Source organism: Macaca nemestrina, chromosome 4 (assembly GCF_043159975.1).
Source record: "Macaca nemestrina isolate mMacNem1 chromosome 4, mMacNem.hap1, whole genome shotgun sequence".
In the NCBI taxonomy this organism is placed as follows: domain Eukaryota; kingdom Metazoa; phylum Chordata; class Mammalia; order Primates; family Cercopithecidae; genus Macaca; species Macaca nemestrina.
The window spans coordinates 29,530,389-29,543,720 of record NC_092128.1 but is presented as its reverse complement, the minus strand read 5'-3'; the positions used below and the strand labels follow the sequence as shown (position 1 = coordinate 29,543,720).

Genomic DNA, 13,332 nt, shown 5'->3' with positions numbered 1-13,332 from the left:
AAGTCCTACTATTTTTGGTATGACTCCAGTAGTTGCCACTTTAAACAATTTTTGAAATACTATAGGCATAAAAGACATAGGACAATATAATAAATTCTGTATACCTACTACCTAAAGTAATAAAAAGTTACTGTTGAAGCTAATTGGGCACCCCTTCCCCATCCTAGTCCCCTCCCTTCCCAGCTGTGACCATTATTCTCAATTTGATATTTATTCTCTCCCTGCATTTTTATAAACGTTTTCTGTATGTATATGTATCCACTGGAAAAAAAATAACAATGTTTGGGTTGCAGGGAAAACTAAAAAGTATAATATTGTTTTATATGTTTTTAAGCTTTGTATAAGAGGTTAAACTTTATTGGTACATGTAGTTATAGTTTACTTATTTTAGATGCTGTAGATATTTGATATAATGGAGTGTGAAAGTAATAAATGTTTTTTATAGGGAATTTTAGTAATAAAAGGAAGTATGAAGATGATAAAACATTTGTAGCCCACCTATCCAGAGATACTACAGTCAATATTTTGTTTTTTTCCTTTGCTTCTTCTCTTCCCACTTATGTATGTATTTTTTGGTACCCTTTAATATAAAAGGAACCCAGTTTTAAGGATTACATAAGATTGCAAAAAAGCTACATAAAGCCTGTAATCCCATTTTAATTGATTCTTAGTTGAAAACGGGGAAAGAAAATGAATGAGCATTATATATCAGACATACTTGGTAAATTTACTACCTATACCAGATATTGATAGTCTGTTTCTTAGTATGCAGACACTGTAGAAGTGGCATCTGGAAAGAGGCTGTGTTACTGAACATGCTTTTAAATTTATATGAGATTTTTCTAGTAAACAGCTTTTCCAGATAGGTGATGCTTATCTCTTTAAATGTTAAGTACTGTTTTGGTTTTAACCATTTTTTATGGGAAAAAAGAAAAATAAAAAGAAGCCTACAAGTATTTCTGTGCTCATTAAGCCAGAATACTGTGGTGTGCTTGTAATTTTATCTTTTCTTGGCAACTCAATGTCACTGTGGAAAGCACTGATTACTGAACTGTTTTGTGACTCCTTTTGTTCTAGGTGCCTTTGAATTCTTGTGCACTTTTTAGTTAGATCTTTATTAATATGCTATGCCACTGCAGGGAGGGAGCAGGAAAAGCATGATACACAATTTAAGACAAGTGCCACCATAGGCTACTGTTGGCAAACAAGAGCTCCACCAAACTATTGTTTAAAGTGAAGAAGCAGCAGTCTGAGGCATTTCTCTCAACCAGTGGCAGTAGGGGGAGACCTCCGCCAGCAACATGGAATCTTCATTGGATGCAGCTGACCCACTCTCCTGACTTCTCAGTCTTTTTCCACCACTGCTCACGCTTTACGTTCAGATGTATTCAGCACTAGATAACCATATTTATTAACTATAAGTGATGTGTGTGTGTATATACTTACAACTGTACTTTAAGAATAAATATATATAAACTATATGTAACAAATTTATAATATATAAACTATAAATCTGTGAAAGTATTCAGAATTATATAACAGCAGGCTGTGGTGATTTAGATTGGAGGAGCTCCTGACCATGCCTGGAATCCCTGTACCCCACTTTGACTGTGATTTTTTTAAGGGAATTTTTTTTTTTACTTGTGTATTTAAAAATATATATACTTTTTTTTTTTTTAAGAGCACTTTTAGCTTTATAGAAAAATGGAGTGGAGAGTATGCAGAGTTACCATATCCTCTCCTGCCCATTTCCTTTATTAACATCTTGCTGTTGTGTGGTAGATCTGTTATAGTTGATGAACCAATATTAACAGAAGTCCATAGTTTACATTCAAACTCATTCTGTGTGTTTGTGCAGTCTGTGCAGTTTGACTAATATATAATCATACAGAATGGTTTCACTGCTCCAAAAGTCTCTTGGTGCTCCCGTCTTCCCTCCTTTCTCTAACCTCTGACAACTTTTTTTTAACTGTCTCCATAGTTTTGCCTTTTCCAAAAATGTCTTATGGTTGGAGTCATACAAATGTAGCCTTTTCAGATTGGCTTCTGTCACTAAGCAATATGTATTTAATGGCTTGATAACTTTTCATGGCTTGATAACCCATTTCTTTTTAATGCTGAATAATATTTCACTGTATGAATGTACCACAAGCTTATCATTCACATACTGAGTGACATCTTGGTTGTGTTCAAGTTTTAGCGATTGTGAATAAAGCTGCTGTGAATATTTATTTGTGTGCTGGTTTTTGTGTGGACCTAAGTTTCAGCATATTTGAGTAAATATCAAGGAGTGCAATTGTTGGATCCTATGGTAAGAGTATGTTTAGTTTTATAAGAAATTGCCAAGCAGGTTTCCAAAGTGGCTGATGTATATATTTTTAGGTTGCTAATGTGTTTTTCAAAAACACCTTACTCAGATATATTAATGGAATGCTTGCCCTGTGATAGGATTACAAGCAATTGAGGTCTGTGGCGCTGATTGTCCCTACATAAATAATACCTGCTGGTTGTACTTTGCTTGTTCTTGTTTGCTTTCTCTTTTCTTTATCTATCTTTCTTTTTGCTTACGTTTTTACTCTCTTCATCTTGCTTTACCACTTCTGCTTTGTCCTCAGAAATCAGAGGACTACATTTGTTGGAATAGTGTACAAATTTAAAAGGCAAAGTAAAACAAGTCCAAGTCCTTTCTCAGGGTCTCTAGGGCTCTTGGGGATGGTTGAGATTGTAGCATTAAGTAAGGTATTGTTGGAGCATTAATTTGACTGTATAGAATATAATCTTCAGAGATGGGAAAAGGGAAACAATACGTTAATAAAACCTGCTTTCCTTTGTAATTTGTTAATTATAGGGCAGCTGTATAAAATGTTTTAAGACTATGATAGCAGAACAGTTTTGGTTTTTTCCCTACCTTTCTCTGGGAGAGCTCTTCAGCTTCTACTGTTACAGTTTTTGTTTGCTTGTTTATTTGTTTTTTAAGCACACCACCTTTGGGAGTGTTAACAGTTCTTTAAAGAGGACCGAGCCTTTGCTTAAGGCTAGCTTCATACTATTTGTGTATTTCTGTTTGTATGTACATTTGTACATACCCCCAACTGCAGTAGAATATCAATAGATTCTGTTCTTCCAGGAGAAGGGCAAGGACTGTATCCAGTCTTATCTGGGGTCTGTATCCAAATGACCTGAGACAGTCTTCCTAACAAACACTTTTGGACCCCAGGGTTCAGACTCTCCTGGGGTGGAATATTTTTTTGTTACCTTTCTTTCTGCCTGCTAGTTTGAGTCAGGATGCATACAAGGCCCACGTCTCCAGTGCCCCCAAGTGGTTGTCTAGGTTTTGCAAGAGGACATCTAGTGATGGGAGAACTCACTGCTTCTAGACACTCTTGTCTATACACCCCTGTTAGAAAAATGATCTGTTGACCAGAATTTTACCATAATTTCTTACCTCTTTTTTTTTTTTTTTTAATTAGGGTCACAGACTAAGTCTAATTGCTCTTCCTCATAATGGTCTTTTAATATTTTATGAGAGAGATTCCTGAAGTCCTTCTTTGCATTTAAACACTTCTTATTTTTCTAACCATTAATTAAGCATTTTCATAGTTCCAGTGAAATACAACGGGGTTTTTCTCATACCTTTAAAAGTGGAGTGCCCAGGGCTAAGTACAGGAGTGGTCATTGTTCACATTGTGCATATGTTGCTTGTCATGTGATACTTTTTTTCCAGACTATTGTGAGCCAGTGTTTCTGAATCCTTATACTTTCTCTGTGATGATGACACAAGTCTGCATCATCCTGTTTTTCTTCAGTGGGTTTTTTTTTTCCTTTTTTTTTTTTTGAAACAGAGTTTCACTCTGTTGCCCAGGCTGGGGTACAGTGGTGTAATCTCGGCTCACTGCACCCTCCATCTCCCGGGTTCAAGTGATTCTTGTGTTTCAGCCTTTCAAATAGCTGGGATTACAGGTGTGTGCCACCACACCCGACTAATTTTTGTATTTTTGGTAGAGATGGCGGTCTCACCATGTTGGCCAGGCTAATCTCAAACTCCTGACCTCAGGTGATTTGCCTGCCTTGGCCTCCCAAAGTGCTGGGATGACAGGCATGAGCCACTGCACCTGGCCTTTCAATGGGTTTTTTTAGAACAAAGTTTAGAATGATATGCTTATGCCTGTGAACATTTATCTTATTAGATTATGCTCATTAAGCCATTGGGGTCTTTGGGGAATTTGATCAATGTATCTTTCCTGTCTCTTTTCAGTTTCGAAAGCTATCCCTCTGCTGCTGTTTTTCTTCTACTTGTCTTTTCTCAATAACTGATTCTAGTGTGTGTTATTTCGATGGATGCGTATGGCTAAACACAAACCTCAGACAATAGAAAAACGTATTCATTGCAAAGCTACCAGGGTGTGTGGAGTGCTTGAATCATATTGAACTTCAAGAACCATTATGTTTCTTTTTCTTTTTGACAGTTATTGGAGCCAATTTGTGTGTTTTCAGTTTCTCTTAAATTTTTAGTATGTATTTGAAAACCTTGCAGGCCCCAGTTACGTGTCTATAATGCCTAGTAAGTAAAATGACTCACAGACCAGTCAATAAGACAGGGCTTAACCAGGAGAGTAATCCTTGGGCCTCAGTTTCCCAACTGTACAATGAAATACTTGGATTAATCACAGTGTTTCCACTTGTGCTCTAGAGTTCTGAGTGGTGAGGAGAATCAATGGCGTTAGCTGTCTGCATTCCCATCCCCTTCAATAGAAGAAATTCTACGGTTATCTTACATTTTGAGGTTCTGTACAGGATTCTGCTTAAAGAAAAAGCTCTGCTTTAAAAAAAAAAAAAAAAAAGATTCATTGAAAACCCCTGCAAAAAAGCAAGCAAGGAAGAAAATGGCTCCCAGAGGATGTTGGGCAACTTGGAAAGTCCGTATGTGTCCTTGATTTCATGAGTTTGGAGGCCTCTGGTATTTCATTTGGTAAAAGGAGGAAGAGCTTATGCGGTTTGTCTTTTCTTTCTCAAACCTGGGCGTAACAATGGTTATAAAAGTAATCACATTCTTATTATTTTGAAGGGAGAAATAAATCTATAAAGCAGAAATAAAGTTTTTATAATCCGTAATTCTATTTTGCATAGATAAAAAGTATCCTTAATAGTTTTAGTATATCTTTCGAGATTATTTTGTTTGGCCACAACCATATTTATTTACACTTAAAAAAATGAGACCACACTCATTCTAGCAGATTTTATAACCTGTTGTTTTCAATTTCCATCGTTTTATGGATTTTTTTGTGTGTCAGTACACATAAATCTATTTCATCCTTTAAGACAAGCTTGTCCAACCCGCAGCCTACAAGCTGCATGCGGCCCAGGATGACTTTGAATGTGGCCCAACACAAATTCATAAACTTTCTTAAAACATTATGAGATTTTTTTGTGATTTTCTTTTTTTTTTTTTTTTAAGCTTATCAGCTATCATTAGTGTTAGTGCATTTTATGTGTGGCCCAAGACAATTCTTCCAATGTGGCTCAGGGGAGCCAAAAGATTGTACACCTCTGCTTTAAGGCTTCTGTGATATTTCTCTGTACCAGGGGTTAATATTCCTTGTTGCACAGCACATGGAATCTATTCCAAAGTATGACCCTAGTTTTATTTGTACATTGCTACTGGCACACTTTTTTTTTTTTTTTTTTCCAATAGTTCACTTTTTGGGGATTGTGATATGTGTTATTTTTTTCTGGTTGCTTCCTTTTCCTCTGGTTTGACTACAGATCAAGACCTGTGTTATCCCAGTCAAGCTACAGATACAGATTGCCCTTTTCTTTCAGACAATAGCTCTAATTTAATGTCCCCTTTCATAGTTACAAGTCTGTTCTTCAGAACAAAATCTTGGCAGCCAGAATTATACTTGACACTTTATTCCAGCATATTACTGCTGGTGAGAAAGGCGGTTGACTTGTTTTGACCCAAGTGAGCTTAGTTCTAAGAGACTAGGAAGGTGGATGATGAGCAGCTTTTGATGGTTTGACAGCCAGCTGCAGGACATCCATTGTGCCCAGGACCGAGTAGCTGCTGATAAATGTGGGTATGGTAAATTACATTTGATGGCCTCTTTTCCCCTTCTGTTTTTGAGAATTTTATCAAACATTACATTGAGAAAGTGCTTTTGAGAAAAATATTTTTTATTCTTATAGGATAATTCTTCTCTAGCTTATACTTGTTCTAAATGGCAACATTGGTAGTAGTCATGGAAAAATTTTGGTGATGGGTTTTTTTAAACAGGAAATATAGTGTAAATGTTATTTAGGTAGTTTTGATTTCTTTAGGAACTTAGGTAGCATTTCTCCCCTCCTTCTATGAGTTTAGTGATATCTTTTATAGACTTAAATTCTAAAATGGAGATGTTATGCCTAGTTTTAGGTAAAGGCATTTTAGTTTTATGTTCAATTACTTTATACATTTTGTTTGTTTTAGTCTTGAAATATAATATGCTTTTTTACTTTAACATCCTTCTGTAGGATTCTAATGTGATTTTTTTTTCCTTCTTACTACTGTGCCTGTAATTTTGATTATATGGCATCCTAAATTTAATTTTGTAAGTAATTCAAGATACAGTTAATCTCAATGAATTAACTCACAAAGTAAATATGGGAATTTTTTTTGAGACAGGGTCTCACTCTGTCCCCCAGGCTGCAGTGCAGTGACACAGCCTCTGCTCACTGCAACCTCGACCTCCAGGGCTTCAGTGATCCTCCCTCCTCAGCCTCCCAAGTAGCTGGGATTATAGGCGGGCACCACCACACCTGGCTAATTATTGTGTTTTTAGTAGAGATGGGGTTTCACCATTTTGGCCAGGCTGCTCTCAAACTCCTGACAATTTATGGGGATTTTGGTTATTTGATCTTGACTCTTCTCGAACTCCTGACCTCGTGATCCGCCCACCTCGGCCTCCCAAAGTGCTGGGATTACTTACATGCGTGAGCCACCACACCCGACCTGATCTTGACTCCTCTGTATACACTTGATTTCCAGTAATTGGTGTGGTTCCAGTTTTACAGTTTGTTGTTTCCTTCTTCCTAAATTTATATAAATAATTATCTGTACAGATTTTCATACCTTTTAAAATTCAATTTAAAATAATTTGTATAAATTGATTTAATGCAAACATAAAAATGGTATGCCCAATTCTCCATTTTCCTTAAAAAGTCAGCCCCTTGTCCCCCCAACCCTTTTTTTTTTTTTTTTTTTTGAGATGGAGTCTTGCTGGGTTGCCCAGGCTGCAGTGCAGTGGCATGATCTTGGAGCTCACTGCAACCTCCACCTCCTGGGTTCAAGCCATTCTCCTGCCTCAGCCTCCCGAGTAGCTGGGATTACAGGTGTGTGCCACCACACCCGGCTAATTTTTGTATTTTTAGTAGAGACGGGGTTTCACCCTCCTGGCCATGCTGGTCTCGAACTCCTGGCCTAGGTGATCCGCTTGCCTCAGCCTCCCAAAGTGCTGGAGTTACAGGCGTGAGCCACTGTGCCCTCCCACCCCCCTTTTTTAAAAAAAGTAATTTTTTTCTCTTTCCATCTACTGAAAATGGGAATGGATAGTTAGCTAAACAGGTTAATATAGGTGAGGAAGAACATAAAGTCAGTTGGACACTCTGGTGCTCACAGAAGACTGTAGCTTCACAAGACTACTTTGGCAACTTTATGAACTGCATTTTTTCCTGTGGCTGAGAATCATGCTGTCAGGCCTCTCAGTTTGCGGGAACCAGCTCTCAAAGTAGCTATTGTGTGTTATCTAAGGTAGTGATGGTGGGGTTGAGGGTGGAGGGAACAGATGTATTAGAGGGACCAGGATGGGTGGCCACAGGTATAGTTTGAAAAATCAATTTAACATACATATCATTTTATAATACAAATTCAAGGCTGGATGCTCTGGTTCATGCCTGTAATCCAAGTACTTTAGGAGGCCAAGGTAGGAGGATCGCATGAGCCCAGGAGTTTAAGATCAGCCTGGCAACATAGTGAGACCTGGTCCCTGCAAAAAATTTTTTTTAATTAGCTGGGCATGGTGGCTCACGTCTGTAGTCCCAGCTACTCGGGAGGCTGAGGCAGGAGGGTCCCAGGAGGTCAAGGCTGCAGTGAGCCATGATTGCACCACTGCACTCCAGCCTGGGTGACTGAGTGAGACCCTGCCTCTTAAAACCCTGGCCAGGCGCGGTGGCTCATGCCTGTAATCCTAGCACTTTGGGAGGCCGAGGTGGGTGGATCACCTGAGGTTGGGAGTTCGAGACCACCCTGGCCAACATGGTGAAACCCTGTCTCTACTAAAAATGCAGAATCAGCTGGGTGTGGTGATGCATCCCTGTAATCCCAGTTACTTGGGAAGCTGAGGCAGGAGAACCACTCGAACCCTAGAGGCGAAGGTTGCAGTGAGCCAAGGTCGCGCCACTGCACTCCAGCCTGGGCAATAGAGTGAGACTGTGTCTCAAAAAAAATAGAATGAAATAAAATAAAAGACAAAACCCTAATTCGCTGTACCCCCAGTAAAACCCAAATTTTGGCTTGAAGATTAATAATTAATAGCTTAATTATTAAGCTATTAATACATAATAGCTTACATTAGCAGTTAAGGAGCCCAAGCAAGTAATGACGGGAGACTGTGCTCGGGTACAAAGGGTGGGTCTCTGATGGAGCAGCTGGAACACTTGATTGAGAAGCAGGAGATAGGGGTTCAAGTTTTGGATTTGCCACCAATTAGAGATGTGACTTTGGGTAACTCACTGGGTCTTTCTTGGTCACAATTTGGAAAATGAGAACATCAAACTAGATAGTCTCCAAAGTCTTAAGCATTTTAGGTTTGCCTCCGGTTAAAGGAATGCTCTGTGGACAGCTGGATTTGACCAGTTATCAAGGTAAGATTATATCATTTGGGAAACCAAAGTAAACAGTTCCAGACTTTTCAGCCAATCTTTATCAGGGTGTTATTTGTACATCCTAACAAATCACAGAGCCATGGAGACCTTAGGATGAATAAACCATAAGCCTCCTGCCTCTTCCTTTTTCTTGACCATCCAGTCCTACTATGCAGAGACAGCCTTTAAAAACTATTTCACTATTTCTGTTTTTTGCTTCCCTTGTGGTTACTTCCATAAGGCTAAATAATACGTTTAGACTTTTGTTCCTTGATTTATCAACTTTAGACGTTATCTGTGAATTTTTTGATGTGAAAAATGAGAATTTAACTCACTTTTTTACCCTGTCATTATTTTGTATTTATATTACTTTGAAAGTCATTTATTAATCATCTTTATAATTTTAAATGATAAACTTTAATTTTTTGATCCATCAACTTCCTGTAGGGCCTCTTAACTTGCCATTTTGGAAAATGGGATTATAAGTACCCCCTTCACGTTCCTCTTTTTATATTCTACCTTCTGACACCAGTACTCAACTTACATATTGTCTAGGTTATAAAAGGTTAATATTTTTATTCTGTCTTCCATTCACCACCAAGTATTGTGTGCTTTCCTTTACATTTAGATTGCTGTTTTTACTGCATTCGCTTTCTCTGCCTGCTATGAACATATGCAGAATCATAAGTGTATCATTACTCAAAATGTTTGTCTTTTAAAAGCTAAGGAAGTAATTTGGTATGTGCTTAAAGACTCAGCTTATTTTATTTATTTTTTTGAAATGGAGTCTCGCTTTGTTGCCCAGGCTGGAGTGCAGTGGCGTGATCTCGGCTCACTGCAACTTCCACCTCCCAGGTTCAAGCAATTCTCCTGCCTCAGCCTCCAGAGTAGCTGGGACTACAGGCGTATGCCCTGCGCCCAGCTCATTTTTTGTATTTTTAGTAGAGATAGGGTTTCACCATGTTAGCCAGGCTGGTCTCAATCTCCTGACCTCGTGATCCACCCGCCTCGGCCTCCCGAAGTGCTGGGATTACAGGCGTGAGCCACTGCGCCCCGCCTAGCTTATTTTATTTTTTGAGACAGAGCCTCATTCTGTCGCCTAGGCTGGAGTGCAGTGGCACAACCTCGGCTCACTGCAACCTCCGCCTCCCAGGTTCAAGCAATTCTCTTGCCTCAGCCTCCCTAGTAGCTGGGATTACAGGCACTCGCCACCATGCCAGCTAATTTTTTGTTTTTTTTTTTTTAGTAGAGACGGGGTTTCACCCAGATGGCTAGGCTGGTCTCGAACTCCTGACCTCAAGTGATCCGCCCGCCTCAGCCTCTGAAAGTGCTGTGATTACAGATGTGAGCTACCGCGCCCGGCCAAGACTCAGCTTATTAAGCCATTTATTTACTCATTTATTCAAGATATATTTATTGAATACTACAGTTATCATAACAGTGCTATTTATAATAGTGAAAAATTGGAAATAACCTAAATGACTTCAGAGGATTAGTAAACTAAACTACTTTATGTTCTTATAGGGAATGCTCTGTAGATGTTTAAAAAAATGATACAAAAATGTTAATAACATGGAATATTTTAATTTATATTAAGTGAAAAAATATTTGTAATACAGTATATACAATATAGGCTCATTTTTGTTTAAAAACAATGAAACAAAACCAACCATATAAGAAGCTAGCAGGGAAAATGCTGGAAGCATATACATAAAATTGTTAACTTGGTAATGTGGCTATCTCAGGTTACAGTGATTTATGTTTATTTTTAATGCCCCTATATTTTCTCCATTACCCCCAAAGAACACAAGTCACGTCTAAAAGAATACATTGTTTTAAAACTTTTTTTTTTTTTTTTTTAATGAGATAAGGTCTCAGTGTTTTCCAGGCTGGAGTACAGTGATGCAATCTCAAGTCACTGCAACTTCTGCCTCCTAGGCTCAATCCATCCTCCCACCTCAGCCTCCCATGTAGCTGGGCTACAGGCATGTACTACCACACGCAGCTGGTTTTTGTATTTTTAGTAGAGGTGGAGTTTCACCATTTCATCCAGGCTGAGAATACACTTTTTAAACTTAGAGATACAAAATTAGAATTGCCAGTCACATGTTTTCTTGGAATACACATGCTACAATAATGTGGGAGTACCCGATAAGAATTCAGTAAATATTTGTTGAATGAAGGAGAGAATGATTGAATAGCAGAGATTCCTAGGTCTGTGGTATTGGCACTTAAATACTTTCATAATTTAATCCAGAAACAAATCCTTAGTTCAGTTATTTCAGAAGAAAAATTATGAATTGAGCTGTCCTGCAGAAGCTAGGAAATAGCTTTAACTGGATGTTGGTTGTGCAGTGACAGATCCAGCAGAATTGAGCCCACCACTGAAGCAGCCAGGCAACAATGCTGTTTCACAGTATGCAGGATCTGAATAAAAGTGTCCTTTGTGCTTATTTGAGACTGGGGGGCGGGACTTGTGGCAATTTACGTTATTTTTCCATAATGGAAATTGAGGCAGCCTGTAATCCTGCTATCACACATGGCAACTACTTATTTAATTTTTGGCAATTTGGTAGCAGCTGTGGACAAACAATTATTCTGCAAAAAGAGCCATGCCAGCTGCATTCTGACCCAGTTGCAAATGCTTGGGTAGACCAAACTTCCTATTCACTATCTTTCTAAACCAGGGATAGCTTCAACAACTCACCTGCTTTTTATTGATATTTGTAGCTGCTGGTAAGCGTCTACATATTTGAGAATGCACTCTCTAATGCTTTTTTATTGTTGTCACCAACCTTCACTAGGCACCTACTTCATTCAGGCACTGTGCCAGACACGGGGTTGTAAGCTGTAAGGTGTTACACAGTGTGGATAGACTGCTTTCATTTTGACAGGTGGGTCAGCATTAGATTTATTTTTAGTAGACTAAATTGCAGTGGAAAGAAAGAATCTGGTGTGGAGGCAGTTGAGAGCTGTGTTCCTTTGGTCCCCAGACTCCCCCTGAATCTGCTGTCTGGGTGTTCATTGATGTCCCCTTGCTATGCCATGTGCTTTCACAAGCTGCTGCTGCTGCCTGCGGTACCCTTTTTTTCATTATGGAGACTGACAAGCTTCTGACTGTAGACTCTGTCTTTTCCATCAGGATGCCTGCCCCATGTCCTTGCAGTTTTGTCTTCTCTGTGCTCCCTTAACCGTTAGCAAATATCACTAGAATAGGATTTGTTTTTTAAATGGCAAAAGCCTACTTACTTAACTGTATTAGTTCAGTCTTTCAGTATACACTTATATATTTTTTTAAGCTCTTATATCCCAGGGGCTTAGAGAGATCTTTCAGTAAAGAAACAGGAAATTAGGTAGGTAGGGTCGTCTATAATGAGTAAAAAAAACAGCTTACTTTTGACTGTGAATGTCTGTAGGGCAAGGGCAAAACGCTGACAATCTTTATTTCTATCTCTGTAGTGCTGGATTATCACAAGGGACAAATTGGCCTAAATAATTATATGAACCCACTCTATTAGAAATTACCTTCACACTGTTAGATAATGGCCTGTGGTAAGAAGCAAGTCAAAACTTTTTAGAATGTAGAACTGCACTGTTCAGTATAGTAGCCACAAGCCACATATGGCCATTTAATATTAATTAAAATTAAACACTTAATTCCTTATGATCTCATGTGGTCAGTAGTCTACATGAGCAGCTACAGTTTTGGACAGCACACATTAAGAATATTTCCATCATTGCAGAAAGTTCTACTGGGCAGTGCTAATCCAGCACCTATAAAAGAGTTGACATATTTTAAAGCATTTGAAGTACATTCATTTAACTCTTCTCTATGGAAAGATGTTCCAGCAAGCCAAAATTCCCTGTACTTTCTTTACATTTTTTCCTTGGGTTGTGGCACCCTCTAGTGTTCTAGCAATACATAGTCTAGTGATTTGAATTGAAGAAGATTGTAATATTTTGGAAAATTCTGTATGTATATGCATTTTTCTAGGGAGGAGCTCTGTAGCTTTCACCCATCCCCAGGAGAGTTTATGATTCAAAAACGATTAAGAACTCTGATAGAGGTATTTGTATGGTCAAAATTCCTAATGTGATCTGTAAACATTATTTCACCCAGTGTAAAAAAATATTAATAATAATGTAACTGTCCCTTCAACATCTCTTGCTGTCCCCGTTGTCTTTGTACGTGGAATAATAAGTTACCCTTATATAGCACTCACTATATACCATGTCCCCTTAAGCCCTTTTTCAAATAGTAACTCATTTTGTCCCCAGTAATTCTATGAAGTAGATTCTGTTGTTTTCCTTCATTTGACAGATGATACAACTAAGACATAGAAAAAGTCAAATGAAACTTCTCCAGGTTGCTAGTAAGGGGCAGAGCAGGAAATGGAATGCAGTATTCTGGTTCCATAGTCTGTACCACCCTGC

General features: G+C 38.5%; 1 protein-coding gene across 9 annotated transcripts in view; it reads left to right on the top strand.

The window, feature by feature from the left end:
* The window catches only part of LOC105471403 (nuclear respiratory factor 1), a 149,643-nt gene that overhangs the window by 21,277 nt on the left and 115,034 nt on the right, over positions 1-13,332 (top strand). For 2 of the 9 annotated variants that reach the window (XM_024789576.2, XM_071094515.1), the window contains exon 1: positions 8,361-11,792. The exons of 4 other annotated variants lie outside the window; for them this stretch is intronic. The gene's annotated coding sequence lies outside the window, so the exon portion shown is untranslated. Of the gene's footprint in view, positions 1-8,360; positions 11,793-13,332 lie in introns of those variants that run through there. 3 more of the 9 variants (XM_071094512.1, XM_071094510.1, XM_071094511.1) reach the window with 2 other exon arrangements.